Source organism: Myotis nattereri, assembly GCF_964212035.1.
Source record: "Myotis nattereri genome assembly, chromosome: 16".
Lineage (NCBI taxonomy): Eukaryota > Metazoa > Chordata > Mammalia > Chiroptera > Vespertilionidae > Myotis > Myotis nattereri.
Genome location: NC_138091.1, coordinates 2,109,244 through 2,129,395, shown reverse-complemented (window position 1 = coordinate 2,129,395; position 20,152 = coordinate 2,109,244). Strand labels below are relative to the sequence as shown.

At 64.6% G+C, this 20,152-nt stretch overlaps 1 pseudogene across 1 annotated transcript; it reads right to left on the bottom strand.

Annotated features, from left to right (window-relative positions):
• Window positions 1-855: 855 nt before the first annotated feature.
• On the bottom strand, window positions 856-18,615 carry LOC308532584 (interleukin-1 receptor-associated kinase 1-like; annotated as a pseudogene). The gene is made up of 3 exons: window positions 18,321-18,615; window positions 2,393-2,884; window positions 856-2,334 (listed from the first exon to the last, which is right to left on the bottom strand). The product of its transcript is annotated as an interleukin-1 receptor-associated kinase 1-like (transcript).
• Window positions 18,616-20,152: the final 1,537 nt, after the last annotated feature.

Genomic DNA, 20,152 nt, shown 5'->3' with positions numbered 1-20,152 from the left:
TCTGCCTTGATCCCAACTTCTCACCTTGGGGCTTCTCACTGTCTGGGTAACCCAGGCCCCGGCCGAGGCCAACCTTGGGAAGTGGCCCCTTTGTGACACCACTGCCTGGGCCTGGTGCTGAGCCTGCAGCCTCTGGAGGTGACTTGGTTGGGAGCCTGTCTGTAGCACCCAGGGGTGGCCTGGGTCGTGAGCAGACACGTTAGGCTGGCTCCCAGCTCCTCGGAGAAGCCCACAGACACTGGCCTGATGTGGGGCGCGGCTGGACTCTCTGGGGTATCTCAGAGCCCTCACTTCGAGCTGGTGGACAGAACCAAGGGGCAACCACACCTCACTTTTCCACGTCGCAAGCAGCTGGGGAGCCCCGGGCCTCACCGGCCTATTGCACAGAGTGGCCGCCTTCCCGCAGGGCTTCAGCCAAGGACGAAGGGAAGGGCTACGGCTGCGCTGTGGGCCGGGCTGCACATGCCTTGCCCCGCCCTCAGGGGCCCCGGCTCCCTGCTGCCTCCCTACGGGTCCCCCCCACGCTCCTCTGGCGGGGCAGCCAGCAGCCTTCAGACATGCATTCCACCCCCACACACCCCTCCCGTGACCGAGGCTCTCCTCTCCCCCAAGTGCTGGGCTGAAGGCAGGCCTTTGAGATGTCCTGCCCCACGGATGGCTTCCGGCAGCCGGCCCGGTGGCTCTGAGTGTGGCCTGTGCCCACACCCCTGCAGCACAGGGGCCACCACCTGCTCTGCCTTGAGAGGCTGGGCCCACCCCTACCACCCACAGGCTGCTGAGGGTGTGTGTGCTCTGAGGACGTCCCACCATGAGGACTTGGACATCTGGGTTTGGGGGTCTGCCCGGGTGAAGAGATCAGCTCTGAAAGCCATCACTCTCTCCAGGCCCCACCTGTTTCGGTGGTCCAGGCCCAAGTCTGGAAGGGAGCTGTCTAGGACCCCGTCCTCGTACAAGGCCAGCTTCTGCACTGTCTTCTGTCAGGCTGAGTCGATGACCATCTGCGGTGGCCGCGATGACGCACAACAGCCCAGGTTGATCCTTGCACGGCTGTGGGCTGGGGCTCTGGGCCGCTCCCCCATAACTCTCCGGTGGCACCCCCTTGAGTACAGCAGCCTGCCCGGGGGGTGCAGGGGCCCATGTGATAGCCCCCTTGCAGGGCTGTCTGGCAGGGCTGGGCCTGGGGGCAGTCCACAGTCAGGTGCCAGGAATGGAGGGTGGCAGACATGCCAGACACACTCTTGGCACTCTCCACGGGCTGTGTGGGGCCTTTTTGGAGCTGGTCCGTTGCCTGGGCCGAGGCTTCTGAGGGCACTGCCAGGGGCTGCCAGGGACTGGCATTGCTGGTGGACATGTAGGAGTTTTCCTGTGGAGCAGGGGCTTGCGGCCAGAAGCCTCTGCCTCCAGGGGCGGCCCTGCCACTGCGGCCTGAGGCTTCTCCAGCCTCTCGTCCACCTGGGTCATGGGGTCTCAGCCTGGCGGTGCGGGCAGCAGAGGACCAGCTGGCCCAGGGCCAGGCCTAGCTCAGGGGGCAGGGCCCGGGCCTGGGGTCCAGGTGCTTCGTGCAGATCTGGGAGGCGACTGGGGCAGCCCAGGCTCTGAGGCCCGACCAGCGTGGTGTGCGGTCTGGGTGCTTTTCAGGGCACCCACCTCCTCTGCGCCCTCTGCCACCAGGTCCTTCAGGTACTTGGCCTTCGCACCACGCGTCCTCAGAGCCCTGTGGCCAGCCAGGGTTTCCAGAACCACCTGCCGAAGCCGAAGGTGTCGGTGTCCACCGCCAGCCTCCGGTCGTGGCGTGTTCCTCGGGCCGGCAGGCCAGGTGCCGCTCAGGTCGAGTCTGGGCCACGGTGCTGCTCTGACCAGGGCTGGCCACTGCAAATGGCCGAGACTGGCCAGGCCAAAGTCTCCCAGTTTGGGCATCCGCCTGTCATCCAGAAGGACGCTGGAGCTCCGGACATCTCCGTGGGCGAGGTTGGGGCCATCCTGAGGTCAACCTGACTCGCCAGGCTGTGCTCAGAAGGGTGCCCAGCGCTGGCCCCGGAGAGGGGAGCAGGCCTGGGCCTGGAAGTGGAGGGCCTTCCAGGGAGCCGCCAGGCAGGAAGCTGCAGACAAGGCAGTGGTCGCCGCTCTGAGCACAGCAGCCAGCACAGTCCACGATGTTTGGTGACAAGACTGACTGCTGCTCCGCGCAGCCAGGAAGTTCTGCCCACAGTGGCCACCCCAGGTCTGCCTCCTCGTCCATCGTCTCCACGGCGCTCCCCGTGCTCCTCAGGATGCCCGTGCACACGTCCGAAGCCGCCCTCCTGACCTTCAGCTCCTCCGAGAAGCTGTGGTGCCCTGGGAGCCTCATGGAGGGCCGGCAGAATAGAGAGGGGGTTCCCGGGCAGGAAGGAACCTGGGTTCTCTGGGCTCTGTTTGGTGGAGGAGGATTCTAGAGATGGTGGCGGCGGCCGAGGGCAGCAGGGCTTCCGACAGGGCAGCACTCAGGCCCAGAATGGTTCTGGGAGCCTGGAAAAGCTGGGAGGAGGTGGGGGGACGCTGACGATTGCAACTCCTGAGGGGGGGGCGGCTGGGGGCCTTGGCCTCAGAGGGTGCAGAGATGGAGCAGGTCCTCGGGGCTGTGGTGCTGGAGGGTGGGAGGGGGACGGGAGGGTGCCAGGTGGTTCAATGTCCCTCACACGGAGCAGCTGCAAGTGCGTGAGGATGTGCATGAGGTTGGTCACACGGGCGTTTCGGTTGATCTGGGGCCACAGGAGCGCGGTCTGAGCTCGCCCCATCAGGGCGGCAAGCTGGCATCAGTCGCTGGGCTCCAGGGCGTCCATCATTCTGTAGAAGCGGCACATGACCCAGGGTGGCACCTCGTACAAGAATTGTTGGGCAGTTGGACCTGTGGGGCCCCCCGAGCCGGGATCTCCCAGGCTCGGCCCCCAGCCATGGGCCTCTGTCTCCAGGCCAGGGCCTCTTGGGGCCTCGGGCTGGCCGGGCCCGTGGACACTGACTCTCCATCCTCACCTCCTCACGCGGCTCTGGCGTGTGGCAGGCTTTGCAGCTGCTGCTACTCTGAAGGGAGACACTTGGGACGTGCATCCTGCTGCCGGGGTGCAAGCAGCTGGTGGGATTCACTCCTAGACACAGAGCTCCTGGGATAGAGAGTGGTGTTCTTTGAGCTGGGCTGGCTGCTCCAGGCTGTGATGGACACGTCAGGGTTGGGTTCGAGGCAGGGAGTGACCTGGCTGGAGGTGGCACTGAGTCAGGTGGTGCCGGTGCTGGGATGGGCTTGAGGAGGGAGAGCAGAGACACCCCTTAGTCCTCAGGAGCCCCTGCTTGAGGAAAGTCGGAGTTAGAGGGGGTGGGTGATGGGGCGAGCTGTGCTGAGGCAGCCCAGGGGGCGGTGGGTGCCTGGAGTGGGGTGGGGCCCAGCCTGGGAAGGAGAGCATCGGTGAGGCTGCAAGGGGGGCCCCTTTCCTGAGCCCCCACAATGGGTCTGGGGCTGCCCCGGGCCCTCCCCATACCCCTCAGGAGACCTACATCACCCACCCACCCACTGGCCAGCTGTGGGCAAACTACGGCCCGCGGGCGGATCCGGCCCGTTTGAAATGAATAAAACTAAAAAAACCAAAAGACCGTACCCTTTTATGTAATGATGTTTACTTTGAATTTATATTAGTTCACACAAACACTCCATCCATGCTTTTGTTCCGGCCCTCCGGTCCAGTTTAAGAACCCATTGTGGCCCTCGAGTCAAAAAGTTTGCCCACCCCTGCCCCAGACCCTTCCTGGGCACTGGCACTGGGGTGGAGAGCAGGTGCCTGTTTCAGCTTCTGAGGCCAAGGCTTGGAGGCAGAGAGCGAGGACCCAGAAAGCCACTCGCCTCTCCCAGGGCTGGCCCTGAGCGCCCGGCTGGGGAGTCCCTGTGGAGAGGAGCATCGGCCACGACTCCTGGAATGACCTGCGGAACCAGAGAGCCGTTGGGCTTCCTTGCACGGACACCACAACCCGACTTTAAAACATAAAGTTGCCCTGGTTGGTGTGGCTCAGTGGATAGAGCCTGCGGACTGAAGGGTCCCGGGTTTGATTCTGGTCAAGGGCACATGCCCAGGTTGCGGGCTCGATCCCCAGTGGGAGGCGTGCAGGAGGCAGCTGATCAATGATTCTCTCTCATCATTGATGTTTCTCTCTTTCTCTCTCTCTCTCTCCCTCTCCTTCTCCCTCTCCTTTCCTCTCTGAGATCAATAAAGATATATTAAAAAATAAAATTAAAAAATAAAACATAAAGTCACGTAAAGTTCTTTCTGTACGGACTTCAGAGCCCAGATGCTGTCGGATGTGGCCGTGGGTCACATGCACCCAAACGCCTCTCGCTCCTCACGGCCCACAGCCAGGCTGGAGGCCTGAGCGGCTGCAGGGTCCCCGGCTGGCGAGGCCAGGCCAGCAGCGGGGCCCCAAGCACTCGGGGAGCAGTAAGGTGTGGGCTGCACACAAAAGCGAAGCAAGGAGGGGTCCCCTCTCAGGAGGACACACCTCTGACAGTTTCACTCCCAAACTTCCTCAGGCTTCCTTTGCTCATGCAAATAGATCGGCAGTTTTCTCCACATAAACAGGGCCAGGGCCGCGCCTTAGGCCCTGCTCTGCCTCTGCAGTCCTTTAGGGGAGGGCGGGGCGGCCGCGTCCTGGTCCGTCCGCCCCACCTCCTGTGCCAGAGTCAGGCCCACTGCAGAGACGAGTTCACTGAGGCCCAGCTTCAGCCTGCCTCCTTGTGAGGAAGGAAGGGTGAGGGGCTGGTCATGGGGCAGGTGTTGGGGGCAGAGTCCTCATCCCGAGAGTGAGGGCCCTCTGACGGGAGGGAGGAGGCAGGCAGTGCCCACGGGTGGCGGGTGGCGGCTGCATTATTTCAGCAGCAGGCCTCCTGAAGGGAAGCTATTTCTAACTGTGAGAGGCTGGAGTGACTCCCTCCCTCCCTCCCTTTGTTGCCCTTTATTCTTGTCATCCTGGGACCAGCAGGCCTTGCCCGCCTTCCTGGAAGCTCTGTCCCTGTACAGGGAGGGAGACAGTGAGACGGAAGGAAGGGAGACCCTGTTTGTCCTCCAGGTCTGCCAGGCAGCCCTCACGCACCCGGCAGGCAGGAGGGAGAGGGTTGAGAGGCTTGAGGACATTTTTGAGTCCTTGCTGGTCGTGTTACACCCACCACTCCCCCAGCGGGGACCTGGAGAGGGCAGAACCCATCTCAAAAGCCTCCAGTGAGAAAAGGGCGGTTTAGGTCGCAAAACTCAAAGGTCCCGGGCGCGATCAGAAGGCCGCCAGGAGCCTGTCTGGACTCCTGCTTCCCTCAGCTTTTCCGCTCCTGTGGGTGGGTCTTATTTGGGGGGGCTCAGCCCATGCAGCAGCCAAGGGGTCCCCAGCAGCCCCTGCAAGATAGAGCTCCTTCCTTTCCAGCTGATTCAGCCCGTCCAGGGCCAGTCCTCATTGCTTGGCTTCAATCACATGCCCATATCTCAACCAATCACAGGCAGGTCAGGGCCACTTGCCTACCCCTGGGCCCTGGGAATGGTCCCTGTCCCCAGGCACCAGGTGGTAGGATAGATTAGATCCAGGTGGTGAGTCCCCAGGGAGCATAGCTCCCAAAGAAGGGCCTAATCCCGGAGGACATGGACCAGGTGCCTGTGAGGTTGCGCAGCCAGGACAGTGCCCTCCTCGCACCCAGGAGAGGCCAGGTTACCCGGGGCTGCCCTCCTGGCTCCTGGGCCCACCGCTGCCGGCTGAAGCTCCCCAGGAGGCAGGGGGGGAGGGGAGGCAGTGGGGGAGGGCAGAGCCTGCTCATGAGGGAAATAGTCAGGTGGCGGCTCTGGGCTCTGGCGGAGCTAATCAATGCTGCTTCCTGCCGAGCGGGAGGGGCCCAGTGTCCTGTTTCCCAGGCCGCCAGCCATGCCTCATGTCTACTCCCCTCAAATCAATGCCCCAGGGTCGGCCTGGGCCTGCGGGTGCCCGGGGACAGGCAGGGGAGTGTGGCCTCGAGGGAGCCAGACAGTCACTTTCTTGACTCCTTCGTAGTGCCCGGCAAGGGTGGGCGGCCACCCTCCCAGGCACCCCTCTCACTGGGAGTTCAGACCCGTCCAGGTCTCATTTCTTCACTTACCCACCGGGGTGGCGTTTCTATACCTTCAACCGGAGCGATTGCCCCGTCATCCTCCCTGATGCGCCCACGGAGCCTGGCACAGGCAAATGCACACATCCTGCCATTGTCACAGCCACGGCTGTTGTCGTAGGGAACATGGCGTTGAGGGAAGGGACTGGGCCTGAGCTCTGCGTGCTGGGCCTCCTTTCCCCTGGCCCCATGGGATGCAATCCTGTGCCCCCTGATTCCTGGCCACGGGCTGTGCACCCGGGAAAGGCAGGTCCTGGACCAGCCGGGTGTGGCTCTCATGAGCTGCCTGTGGGTGGAGGTGAAAGGAGGGTGAGCCCAGGCCCTGGACACTTTCGGGGGGAGCGGGGAGGAGCCAGGCTTCTGCCAGGAGCTGCCCTGTGGCCCCGGTGCCTCTCATCCTGTGTCCCTTTGTGCCTGTGTGCTGAGCCTGGGCTGTGAACACTCCGGACAGACCTGTCCCTGTCTGTACAGACGGACATGCCTCGCTGGAGACCCCCAGGAAATGAGGCTCCTCGGAGAGTGGCTGGTGTGGGAAGGAGTGGGACGGGACGGGGAGGCCCTGGTGAGCCGTCCCGGAAGGAAGAGCAGTTTGGGGATAAAGTCTAGTGACAGAATTGAGCTGGTGGCATCGAGGGCTGAATGACTGGACAGTGCATCTGGAACAGGAAGGCTGAGGGACTGGGCCAGTTGAGGGGCGTAGGGCCGGGCCTGGGGACTTTGCCTCTCACAGCTGTCCTGCGAGAGTGAGCTGGGCACACATAGCCCATTGTACGTTTCAAGGGTCTCCTGACTCTGGGGCTGGGGCTGGGCTGAAATCCTGGGGAGGGGGCCCGGGGGGGGGGGACCGAATGGGCTCCTGGGAGGAGGTGCCCTCGAGCGCTCCGAGGAGCTGCCGTGGTACCAGACCGACACCAGCGAGGGACCGTCTGGTCTTCACATCTCAGCCCATGATTAATTTATGACTGAAACAAATGCACTGGCATCGTCATATTAAGACATAAATATTACAGAAGCCAGCAGACAGCCTGCTGCTCTCTCAGCCCAGCCAGCCCAGCAGCAGGCTGCTCCCCGTGCCTGGGTGGCTTGGTGGCCTTGGGAGCCACCTTCCCTGCCTGGGCCTCGATTTCTTCAGCAGAAGGGGTGGTCCCTGTGGGCCTTCCTGCCTGCGCTCTGAGGGCACCTTGGCAGCAAGGGTCTCTTAAATGGCTACTATGTGCCAGGCCCAGGGGAAGAGAGAGAATTTCAGATTAAGGGGAAGCTGGGCACTGGGCAGAATCAGAGGGGTTTGCAAGGTATGTTTTGTTTTTAAAATATGTTTTTATTGATTTCAGAGAGTAAGGGAGAGGGAGACAAAGATAGAAGCATCCCACCAGGGATCTAGCCTCAACCCGGGCATGTGCCCTGACTGGGAATCGAACCGTGACTTCCTGGTTCACAGGTTGACACTCAACCACTGAGCCATGCCGGCTGGCTGGAAAGGTGTTTGTTGCTAGAACTCCTACTGTGTGTGGGACAACAACTCCCTTTCCTGTCATTGGCTTCTCAGGACCTCAGCAAGGGACTTGTCTGGGTCCCGCACACCTGGCCTTGCTTGGGGGCATCCCTTCAACACCAGAGGGAGCAGTGGCTGTGCACCTTGCCCTGACGGGGGGGGGGGGGGGGGCGGGGGGGTTGTGAGCCCCTTTATTCACAGACAGGAAGCCAGGGGGCAGGCATGGGGGCTGTTTAGAGAGACCCCGGCACACATCCTGCCCTCTGTGCCTCATCTGGAACATGGACGCGCTCCCTGGAGGGAGGCTGGCACCCATGGGGCCCAGCGAAGGGCCATGCACCTGGGCCCTTAGCAGCTGCTTATGTGATGTGATGGTGGTTGAGAACTGAATTCTGGCACCAGAGGTGGGCCAGGATGGTGGGATGTGGAGCCTGAAGGGCTGGCCTCTGCAAGGACAGTCTCTGCTCAGGGACCTGGGCAGGACGCTTGGCGTGGTCTGTGACTGGCATGGAGAGCGGCCCTGGGGCGTCTCGGAGGCCGGGGAGCGCTGCTTGCCTTCCCTGGCTCCCTGGTGAGCGGCAGGCCGGGAGCTGCTGCAGGTGGGTTTAGGGTGGAGAATGCCCTGGGCTCACCCCTGTCCTGGGAGCTGTTAGAACCTAGAGACAGAGGTGCCCAGAGGCTTCTGTCCTTTCCAGATGAGACCACCAACCGCTGAGGGGATGCGCTGGCTCCCCTGGGGCGCACGACGAGCCCCCCGGGGGGGTGGGAGCCATTCTTTCTGTGATGACCTGAGCCTCCCTGTTCTGGGAAACGGGAGGGGACGGTGGGGAGCTGAGTCACTTCCCTCCTGGGTCATTTCCAGGGAAAAGGAGAAGTTTCCTGAGAGCCTTTGGCCCCCTGGGAGGTTGGTCTTCGAGGGGAGGAGGAAGCCAGGACAGCTGTGCCAGTCAGGGCGGGGGGAGGGGGTAAGGGGGTGGGGGGTGGCTGGAACCTCCTGGGGTGTCCCTCTACCCGTTGCAGGCTGGACAGCCATCCTGGCGGGGACAGACCCTGCTCTGAGCCCCACTCACCCTCAGCAGCTCTGCAGGTACGAGCCCACCCTTCCTGTGTGAGGGCCAATGACTGCTGAGGCTGCAGTGGCAGCAAGGGGCCCAGCCAGGCCCAGGCCGAACTGGCGCCGTGCTGGGTGCCTGGGGGAGGCACTCGCGGACCCTCACTGCAGGCCCAGGAGGCGGGAATCCTCACTCCCCACCTGATCCTGGGAAAGCGTGGCCTGGGGAGCCGACCTGACCTGCTTCCTCAGCTGGTCAGCAGAGGTGGTGGGATTCAACCCAGCACAGCCTGAGGTTGGGAACTCTCTGGGTGACCTAGGCCAGGTGGCAGCTACTAGCTTCCTGGGGCCCGGAGCCTGGGCAGGAGCCGGGCAGGTAGGCCTGCACTGGTCTGTCTGAGCGTCCAGCAGCCTAGGCGTTGGCCGGGAGGCATCCTGCTCCCCCCTCCGCCCCCACCCCCACCCCTCCGCTCTGCAGCCAGCCTCCCGCAGCTCAGATACATAATTACATTCCACATCGAGGGGCAGCTGGAGGCCAAGGGCCTGGGATTCATTTCAGGCTTGTGCTCTGGGCACAGACCCACCTCTTTGGCCCAATGCTGGGGCTCCAAGGTGGAGCCAGGGGTCAGACTGGTGATACAATGGGGTCTCCGCAGGCCCAGGCCCAGGCCCAGCGGTCAGGGCCGTCTGCCAGGAGGGAAGTCCTGGGCCCTGCAGGCGGCTGAGATCAGAGGCCCAGACAATGGGCCCAGGAGGCTGGGAGGGCAGGGTCCCTGGGGACAGGCTGGGAAAAGCCCCTCCTCCAGAGGCAGAGGTGGCAGGAGAAGCGGGTCACAGCGGGGTCAGGTCTGCAAAAAGGGAGAACTGAGGGGAGCACAGAGGGAAAAGCAGGATTTGAGAGAAGTCAAACAGCGCAGGATGGAAGCGGAGAGGCTGTTAAAGGGGGAGGTGGTATGTGTGAGTACATGCCTGGTGTGCACGGGAGAAGAATTCTGAGAGGTGTACAAGCCGGGATCTGGGTGTATAAGTGCACATACTACCCTGAATGTACATGTATGAGTGTGTATGTCCTTGTGCACTTGCAACCTCATACATGTCAGGGCATGCATTTTGCATGTGTGGGTGAACTTGTGTATGGGCTGCCTGCAAGATTCCCTGGACTGTGTGTGCGCTCTGTGTGCACCTGTTTGTGCTTGTCCCTGGAGGACATGCCTCTGTGTGTATGTGTGTGTGTGCCCGCGCGCGCGCGCGCGCGCGCACGCGCGCCCCAGTGCGCAAGTGGTTGATGGGCGGGGGACCTCCCCAGGCTGGGGACGCGCTGGCTGGGCCAGCCCCCGCTCCTCCCGAGGGGGGCGGGCGGCGGCGGGGCGCGCTGGGAGGGTGCTCCCGGGGGAGAGTTGGAGGAGTTGCAGAGCTGTGCTCCGGTGGCCGCAGGACACGGAGCTGGGTGCGCGCCGTGCCTCCGCCTCCCGCCTCTTTCTCGCCCTCCATCCCGCTCACCGCCCTCCCCTGCCTCCCGCTGCCGCGGTCTCCCTCAGCTCGGTCGCCAGGGTCGAGCGGCTGGGGGCCGGGAGCCCGCAGGTAGCGCAGGGCGGGGCGCGGGGCGTGGGGAGCGCGCCCGGCCGGCCTGGGATCAGATAACAGAGGGCGGGGGAGGAAGCGCGTCGCCAGTTCTCGCAGCCGAACGGAGGGACGGACTCCAGGCGCGCCGGCCGGAGCGAGCGCCTTGCGCCCCGGGGCGCCGTGGAGGCGCGCGCCCCCGACCCACGGCTGACCCCGAGCGATCGGCGCTCGGAGCCGACGCGCCCCTCGGCCTGGAGCGCCCCTGGGCGCTGCCCTGAGCGGCGGCGGCGGCGATGCGGCCGGGGCGGCGGCGGCCGGGGCTGGGGACGGCCGCGCGGAGCTCGGAGGACGCGGAGCGCGCCGCGCCCCGGACACTCGCCGAGGTAAGTGCGAGGCCACCGGCGCGCGGCCCCCGGGGGCCTGGCGTCCGCTCCGCGCAGGCCCTCTCGGCTCGGGATGAGCGCGAGGCGGTGGGGCCACAGGGAAGGGGATGGGAGAGTTTGGGGAGCCATCGGAGGCCATGCCGACTGCAGGCTTGCCTGCTCCTGCCATGGCTCCGGCTGCTACGCCACCGGGAACTTTGCTCCCTGCTCACCTCCATTCCGGGGAGCGCCGGGAAACTTTGAGGCGCTCTCGGTCCCCTGGCAGACGTGCACCAGGGGCTCGGGAGGCACTTGCGTGTGTTGTCTGATCTCCCCGGACCCCGGGATGGGGCGGCGGGCGGGGGGGGTGGGGGGTGGGGTGGGGGGGGGGGCGGCGGATGGGGTCCCAGTCCATGAGCGGCCCTGAAAGTGCTTCCCCCTCCCCCGATCCAAGATCTGCGGTCCTGGAATCGCTTCTCCTTCTCACTCTCCGTGCTGATGGAGTGGAAACATTCTGGAAATGGTGTTCTGTACTGGCGATCGAGCCGACGACTCCAGCCAAAGCTTCTTGCTTTTAGATGGGCCTCGCCCACGGGGAGGATGCCCCGCAGCCCCGGACCCCTGGGTTTCAGGCCAGACTCCCCGCCAAGTGCTCCTGTCCCTCCGGTTTGGAAGGTGCTCAGGGCACGTGATACTTCAGACCTGCCAGGGAGCAGGGGACGGGGCACAGAGCCGTGTTTCCGTGGAGGAGGTCTTCGCTCCAGGAGGTGCCTCTGCCTCTCAACAGCCGGGACTTGCGGGACCAGGGCCACCTGCCCCTCCCCGAGGGCAGGCCCACCTGGAGCCTGTGCTGCCTGTGGCCGTTTCTCCTCTGGTGGGAGCCCTGGGATAAAGCGCTGGGGACTCTGCCCTCCAGACCCAAACCCTGAAACCCAGTGGCAGTCTGTCTCCCCAGAGGCCTGGGTCTGAGACCTGCAGCCCTCTGGCCGGCCCTACCCCACCCCCAGGTGCCAAAGGAAGCCTGGCTCCCGTCTGCTCCCTGCCCCAGCCCAGCCTCACCTGGGCCGGGCTGCTCCAGCCCCGGACTGTGCCATGTGGCCCCGAGGGTCAGGTAGGGGCCCCAGCCCTGGGTGCTGCCAGGGGGGCTTAGAGTGGAAGATCCCCCCACGCCCCTCACACCCCTTACTCCCCACCCCTATTCTGAGTCCTGAGAGATTTCTCAGCAGAGGTTGGCAGCTCCAGGAGGGACACCTTGGAAGGACTCCCATCAGTGTTACAAGCTTCTGAGGGACAGCAGGTGCAGAGGGAAGGGGCGTGCTGACCCCCGAGGGACAAGAGGGGGCTCCGGGTGCTGGGCAGCAGGGGCCCTGGTGCATCACTGAGTGTCCACCATGGCACTCTTAGGATTGGGTGTTGTCATAGACCTGGCAGACATGAACTCCGGGCCCCTGACAGCTTCTTTGTCCTCCTGGCGAGGGGACAGCAGAGCCTCCTCCCCAGCCCGAGGGAATGGCCCTTCTCTTGGGGCAGGGGCTAGAGCCCGTTTGTCAGCCTGTGCCCAGGACGCTGCCCCCATCCCGGCTGTCATGTCAGACCCCATGGGGCTTCCGGTTGCGCAGCGAGTGCCTGGTGGAGGGCCATCCAGTGAGCTGTGCTGGGAGGAAGAGGACCCGGAGCGGGCGGAGTCTTCGCTGAAAGCCACACAGCAAGTCGGGGGTTTGAGCAGAAGCCTCCACCGCCTGCTCGGTGCCCAGCTTCCTGTCCCGGGGCTCTGTCCACTGGCTGAGGGTGCTGCACTCTCATTTAATTTCCAAATGGTCTGCTGGTGCAGAGGGTGGCATTCTCTCCGTGGCACAGACAGGAGGTTTGAAGCGCTGGGAGGGACTGGTGCTCTGCCAGGGACAGAGCTATATGCTTCCTCCTGCCCAGATACCCCGCAGGTGCCTCTGTGCGCCACCAGAACAGCGTGGCATCTCTTCCTGCCACCCCTCGCCTGGGGCTGGGCCCACACAGGCCCTGGTGTCTGCTCGCCTTCCTGGCTGCCCAGGTGCTGCGGGCCCGGGGCCCCCTGAAGGCCTGGCATGCAGCAGGTGCTCAGGACATGTTGGTGGGTCAGGGTCTGGGCTGCTTTCTCTGGCCACAGGGACCTCGTGAGGCCTTGCTGTGCTGGCATGTGCGTGGCGCGTTGGCATTCTGATGCCCATGGCCCAGCACAGGGTCTGCTTCATACATGGTGCTGGGTACACAGAGACCGCCCTGCCCCCCCGACCTCGGTGTTTGGGAGGAGACTTCAGGGCAGACGGCTGAGGTGAGGGAGGCCTGCGGTGTGACTGGCTGAGCCACTTCTCCTCTTGGGCCTTAGTTCATCGTCTGCAGGGTGGGATTGAGGACCGGCTGGGAGGCTGCTGAGAGCACCCAGGATGGGAGAGTAGGACTGTGCGCCCCTCTGTGGCCTCTGGGCAGGGGTCTCAGTGGAAAGGGGGCTCGGTGAAGGAGGGGGAGCCTTGGTGATGCCAGGGCCTTGGGAATCTGTCCTCCCTCCTAGCTTTGCCCTGGACGTGGAGGCCAGAAGGGCCGGTGATTGCTGCGGCCAGGCTGTCTCCTGCTGTCCCTGCCCCTCTTCCTACACCTGCCCCAGCCGATGCGCCCCAGCTCAGGCCCCTGCCTGGATGCTGATGGAGGCTGCAGGGCAGCGTGAGGCTGTGGAGACCAGGGGTCCCTGGTCCAGCCCCTTAATCGGCCTTCTGCTCTGTAGCACTGGATGCAGGTCCATTGTGTGGCCAGAGAGGAGGGGAGCCCTTTCTCAGGGCCTCAGAGCAGGTCTTGGGGACCCCTCTCCCCTTCCCTGGGTCTGGATCTCCATAGGACTGAGGCTTGGAGAGGGCCAGCGCGCAACAAATGAAGCCGTCAGAGCGAGGCTCCTCAGGCCACCGAGCGGCCGCTTCCGCTCTGAGTGCCCTGCGTGCGCTGTGGGTGCTGTAGTCCCGGGACAGCCCTGGGCTCCTCTCACTCAGAACAAAGCCACCCTCCTCCCATGGTCCCCAGGCCCTGCACAGCCTAGTCCTCGTTCCCATCCCTCTCCCCTCCCCCTTGGACTGCCTGCCCCGCTCCTTGCTGGGCCTCCCCCAGGGCCTTTGCACTTGCTGCCTCCTTTGCCTGGAACACTCTTCCCCAGATTTCTGCACAGCCCCCGCCTCACCACTCTCAGGTCTTGCCCAGATGTCGCCCCTTCCGGGAGGCTTTCCTGGATAGCACCATGGCCTCCCTTCCCTACATCCCTCTCCTGTATTTTTCTTTTTAAAAATGTTGTTATTGATTTATTGGGGGTGATAATGGTTAATAAGATTACAAGCTTTCAGGTGTACAGTTCTCAGTACGCCACCCTTCCATCACCACCACGCACCCCCCCTCCCCCCCGCCGTGCGCTGTCCTGTGGAGACCTGACTGCCGCCTGCCACGCCCCGTCTCACTTGCTCAGCTTGTTTCCTGCCGTCCCTTCTGAGCGCATGCTTCTCTAGGGCAGGGTTTTCGTCCGATGTGCTGCAGGGGTGCCCGCTGCGAGTGGGTGCGCAGCGACCAGGCATGCGAGTGCTCAGTAGCCAGAATGACGTCCCATTCTGCAGATGAGGAAACTGAGCCTCAGAGAGGTGACATCAGTGTCCCAGAATCGTGGGACTTGTCGGGGCAGAGCTGGCGTTCAGACCTTTGCTCTGGGCCCTTGCCGGCCATCTGTCTGTGCCGGGGAGGGAGTTGGCATTCAGCTCAGGCCCCTCCTCTGTGCTGAGTTGCATCTGTGACCTTACTTGCTTCGAGCTCTGAGCCTGCGTGCAGCTTAGGTTGCCCCCCGCCCCGCACCCCTGTGAGGGCAGGAGCTGTTCTCACTGCAGATCTGAGCATACAGAGGCTCGGGGAGTCCCACTGCTCAGCTCTCATGGCCCCCACTTCCCGCCATGAATCTCTGTGCCTTCCTGCAGTAACGTGTGTGTGCATGCGCATGTGTGTGTGCGGGTGCGTGCTTGTTCGTGTGCATGTGTGCGTGCGTGTGCATGCGTGCGCACGTGTGTGTGTGTGTGTGTGGGGGGGGCTAGCTGCAGAGCTGGGTGTCCCAGGGTCCAGTGTCTCCTTGTCTTGCCCACTAAGCATTCCAGGTGTCCACTGGCCATTTGTATCTTGTGTCAGTGGGTTTCACTCCCCCTGCCCAGTCTCTTTTTGGATCATGACGTTCAGGTTTAACATTCTTTTATTTTTTATTTTTTAAGATTTGCCATATTCAACTTGACCAGCTCCCCACTTTAAAAAGAACCCGCATGCTTTCCTCCTTCTGGTCTCTCTGTGGCCCTTGCCTGAGCCACGCCGGGCTTACTGAGCTGACGGGCTCCAGGGGCAGGGACCTTGCGGACTGCTGAGTGCCACCAGGGGCTGGCCATGCCCCTCGGGGCTGCGACCCAGGCAGGCTCGCCTCGGAGGCAGCTTCTGGCTGTCCTCACCCCGTGAGGGGTGTCCTGGAGGTGGGGTGAGACGTGGCATCCCCGCGGTGGGAGGGGCAGCCTGAGGCCCAGAGAGGGACAACCACAGCCAGACGTGGCCCAGCTGCTTAGCAGCAAGACCCTCTGTCCCCCGAGCCCCTAGCAGCCCTGTGGAGACTGACTGAGGAAGCTGGGCTGGAGGAGGGAGTGTGTGAAGACGGGGAGGTGCTGAGCAATGTGTGTGCGCACATGTGTGTGCGTGTTTGCATGTGTGTTGTGTGTGTAATGGAGAGGTCCCAAGGCCAAGGACAACAGAGGGCAGGGAGAGATATGTGTCCCCAATCCCTGTCCGCCTCCCCCTCCCTCCAGCTGCAGCCTGCTCCCTGAGGGTGGCTCCAGGCTGCACGTCTCTGTCCCTTACAGCAGAAAGTAATTGTGATGGTAGCAGCCAGCGTGTGCCACCCACTGCCCCGACCCTGGGCCTCTGGGTCCTGGTCTCAGGCCAAGTTCAGGCCACACAAGTTCAGCGTGTGCGGGCCTGCCTGGGTTATGGAGGGCAGAGGCGGGTGGACTCCAGGGGTTCCCGAGGTGCTGGGACCTCTGGGCCGGTGGGGAGCCCACAAGTCGGCCTGTGGAAGGAGGGTGTGGAAGGGCCTGGATCCCCCTAACACATCTGCCTCTTTAGTCCTGCTGGCCCCTCCCCTCCCCTCCCCTCCCCTCCCCTCCCCTCCCCTCCCCTTCCCTCCCCTCTTAGCAAGTGCCCTGCCCTGTGCTAGGGCTGGGGGTGAGGTCTGGGCAGAGAGGGAGGAGAAAAGAAAGAAGGGAACAAATATGTAAGGAAGTCCAGACGTGCCATACCCTTTTGTCAGTTATGACATTCCCGACAGGAGTGCTGCAGCTCACCATGAGCAGGAGCAGCAGCAAGGGCAGAGAGTGCATTTCTCCTTTCACCCCGTCTCCCCACTGCAGCCCAGCGCCATGCTCCCGAGGTGCCCGCAGAGAGCATGCGAGTGTGTCCCCGACACAGGCGCCTGCAGCTCCCGTCCCGCCCCTGGGGCCCCCACGCCTGCTGCCCCTGCGGTGCCAGCGCCCTGGCCTGGGGTGGAGGCTGATCAGACTCAGCCATGAGCCACCGAAACGCACGGTCAGGGCTTCTCTGGGTCGTGAAGCTGTAGCCTCTCAGAGCCAGGGAACCTGGAGGTGAGAATCGGCTCATCTTAGCCAGGAGAGGCGCTGACTGGCTGCCACTTCCTCAGACCCTCCTGGGAGCGTCGGAGTATCCAGAGCTCCTGGCTTCATCCTCAGGAATCCTGGTGGGGACACAGCCTGGGAATCTGTATTTCTCAGTCTCCCCGTAGCTCAGCCCCCCCGCCCAGGCCAGTCACCTGCAGCCAAGCTCCCTGACCTGGGGCAGGTCCCACCCTTGGGGCCTAGGGAACCCAGGCCAGTGCAGCTCCCACTCTGTCCGGTGTAGCCGGGTAGGAGGGTGCGGGTGGGAGGGTGCGGTGTAGCCGGGTGGGAGGGTGCGGGTAGGAGGGTGGGAGGGTGCGGGTGGGAGGGTGCGGTGTAGCCGGGTGGGAGGGTGCGGGTAGGAGGGTGCGGTGTAGCCGGGTGGGAGGGTGCCACTCTGCTTGGACACCTCAGGGAAGGCACTGGCCTTCGTGTCTTGCTCGCTCAGGATTCTCAGGAAAAGGGAAGACGGCTGTTTGGGGGCAGAGCCTGGTTGGGGCTGGGTCTGAAGGACAGTCCCCGCCCTGCCTGCTGCAGGGGACCGGAGAGCCCGGGCCCGAGGGACTCCATCGCCTGGCGCTCTCCTCCCTGCGCCTGTTTCCACGTGTGAGTCGGGGCTTTATGTTTCATTCTTCTTGGCTTTGGCTCTGCGGGCAGGGCAGGCCAGCCGGCAGCTTCCTCTCTCCCAGCCTCGTGGGCAGGAGGCTCAGCTGTGCCCATCCCCTTGGCCTGCTGGGCCTCAAGCTGTCGGCAGCACCTGCCCGGCTGGGGCAGCCAGGCCCCCCCCAGGCGCTGAGCGCCTTCAGGCCACGCAGTCCCTGGGCAGCCAGGCCCCCCCCCAGGCGCTGAGCGCCTCCAGGCCACGTAGTCCCTGGGCAGCCAGGCCTCCTGGGGGCTGCGAGTGGAGCAGAGGGGCCCTGCCAGCCCAGCCTGAGGCACCCGGGGCCTGGCCCAGGTGTCCCGCCCTGGAGGCTTGGCCAGTCCTAAGGCAGCTGCTCTCTGGGCACCTCAGGGTCCCCACTCACCCGGCCCCTGGTCGCGGGCCAGCAGGCAGGGAGTGGCGGGCGTGGCCTGTTCCTCATCAGGGAAATGGGCGCCCGGGAGAGGGGCTGATGTGTGCCAGGAGCGGGCGGCATTCTGGGGTGGGGCAGTCAGCCGGGCCCAGGGAGCTGAGGCGGGCGGGGGAGGTCGGGCAGAGGCGGACCCTGTGTTGGTTTCCTGTGGCCGCCAAGTCAGCACCACAGCTGGAGACTTAAGCACACAGCCCTGGAGACCAGAGCCCAAGGTCACGGTGCGGTGTGGGCAGGGGCCACCTCCCACTGGCTCTCCTCTCTCCCCGCTTCGGGGGCTGCTGGGATCCTGGTGGCTTTGGCTCCTAGACGTCCTCTGCTCCCTGCCTCTGTCTCCACACAGTCCTCCCCCCTCCCCTCCCCTCCCCCTCTCCCTTCCTCCCCTCCCATCCTTTCCCTTCCCTCCCCCCTCCCTTCACCTCCTCCCTCCCCCCTCCCCTCCCCTCCCCCTCTCCCTTCCTCCCCTCCCATCCTTTCCCTTCCCTCCCCCCTCCCTTCACCTCCTCCCTCCCCCCTCCCCTCCCCTCCCACCTCTCCCTCCCTCCCTCCCATCCTTTCCCTTCCCTCCCCCCTCCCTTCACCTCCTCCCTCCCCCCTCCCCTCCCCTCCCACCTCTCCCTTCCTCCCCTCCCATCCTTTCCCTTCCCTCCCCCCTCCCTTCACCTCCTCCCTCCCCCTCCCCTCCCCTCTCCTCCTCCCCTCTCCTCCTCCTCCCCCCGCCTCCCCTCCCCTCCTCTTCTTGGGACACTTGTCACTGGAGTTAGGGCCCATCCTCACGCAGGGTAATTGCATTAGTTACGCCTGCACAGGCCACACTCACGGGGCCTGGGTGGACACCTCTTTTCTGGAGGCCATTGTTCAGCCCGTTACCTATGACCAACCTGAATGTATTGCCCTGCGGCCTGGCTTTTTCTTTGTTAAGAAGCACCTCCTAGTTAGCAGCATACCTGGGGATCGTCGTGTGGGAGCTCTGTGCGCGGTCCCTGCTGCTGACCGCTGTGTGAACTTGGGCACATTCGCCAGCTGTTCTGAGCTCAGTTTGCACATCTGCAAAGTGGAGCTGTGGCTGGTCCCTGCCTCAGGTGGCCGGGCGGCGGGTGCAGTGGGCGACACCTGTCGTTGGCGCTGGGTCCGCAGGAGGGTAGTCTCCCTGGCATCGCCTGCCTGGGGCTCCGTTTCCACGCCGTTCGCTTGTCTCCTGATGCACATCCGGGTCTCCGTCCGCTGCCTGTCAGTGCACATGGTGCTGCTACAGGCGCCAGGTGTGGACGTCGTGCCTGGGCGTCCGAGCGAAAGGTTCTGGAAATGAACCCACTGGATCCGACAGCCTGTGCCTTTGTGGCTTTGAGAGTTGTCACTGCGTGTCCTCCCTCGTGTCGCTCCAGTTCCACCCCGTGGCAGAGCTAAGTGTGCCTGGTCTCCCGCTCCCGGCCCCGTGGCCCCGACATCGCCCTCCCTCAGACCCGGTCAGTCCTGGCCACGCAGAGCGGCTCCTCCACCTCATCACTCCGCTCGCATTTCCTGTTCAGAGCGCGGAGCCGCCTTTCGTTCGAAAAGCCTTCCTGTCCGCTTATTCTGGCAGCTGTGGCTCCTGGGAGGAGGCGGTTTCCTTGGCCGCCCTCCCCAGCCCCTGCCCAGTGTGGGCCTTTCTCATCCCAGTGGGTCTTCCTGGCTGGTCCCAGGACAGGAAGTCACTGTCCCATTTCACAGATGCCAGAACCGAGGCCCAGAAAGGCCGCACCGCAGCCCAGTTGGAGCCTGACGCCCGAGGGTCGGCTCCTCGATGCCAGTTTCCCTGAAAGCGCACTGTGGCTGGAGGGAGAGGCTGGGTTCACTCCTGCAGTGCCCCCCCTCCGCCCTCGCCCCCCAGCCCCAGCCCCAGCCTCAGCCTCCCCCCCCAGCCCCAGCCCCCCTAGCCTCAGCCTCCCTGCAAGCCCCATTCCCCCCCAGCCCCAGCCCCAGCCCCAAACCCAGCCCCAGCCTCAGCCCCCCTAGCCTCAGCCTCCCTGCAAGCCCCAGCAGCCCCCCAGCCCCAAACCCAGCCCCAGCCTCCTCCCTGGGCTGCTGAGTGTCCCTCCTGAGACGGGATGCACTGATGAGTTGCTGCCATGGTCTGGCCGGGTCCTGTGTGGCCTGGGGGGCCTGGTGTCCTCGGCCTCCTCCCCTGGCTGCTGGCTGCTGCTGGGATGTTTTGGTGGTGAGTTCAGAAGCCTGTGGTGTCACCGGGTGCCTTTACTTCTCAGGAAGTGGCGTGGCGTTTCGCTGAGAATCGGCGCTCAGAAATCATAGTGACCATGCCGCTCCCCGTGCCCGGTGCCGGTGCGTGCTCGGCCGCTCCCCGTGCCCGGTGCCGGTGCGTGCTCGGCCGCTCCCCGTGCCCGGTGCCGGTGCGTGCTCGGCCGCTCCCCGTGCCCGGTGCCGGTGCGTGCTCGGCCGCTCCCCGTGCCCGGTGCCGGTGCGTGCTCGGCCGCTCCCCGTGCCCGGTGCCGGTGCGTGCTCGGCCGCTCCCCGTGCCCGGTGCCGGTGCGTGCTCGGCCGCTCCCCGTGCCCGGTGCCGGTGCGTGCTCGGCCGCTCCCCGTGCCCGGTGCCGGTGCGTGCTCGGCCGGCCGCTCCCCGTGCCCGGTGCCGGTGCATGCTCGGCCGCTCCCCGTGCCCGGTGCCGGTGCGTGCTCGGCCGCTCCCCGTGCCCCAGTGCCGGTGCGTGCTCGGCCGCTCCCAACACCCTCTACTTCTCAGAACGTCCTGGTGGTGGGAGCAGAGCCTGAGCGAGGAGGCCAC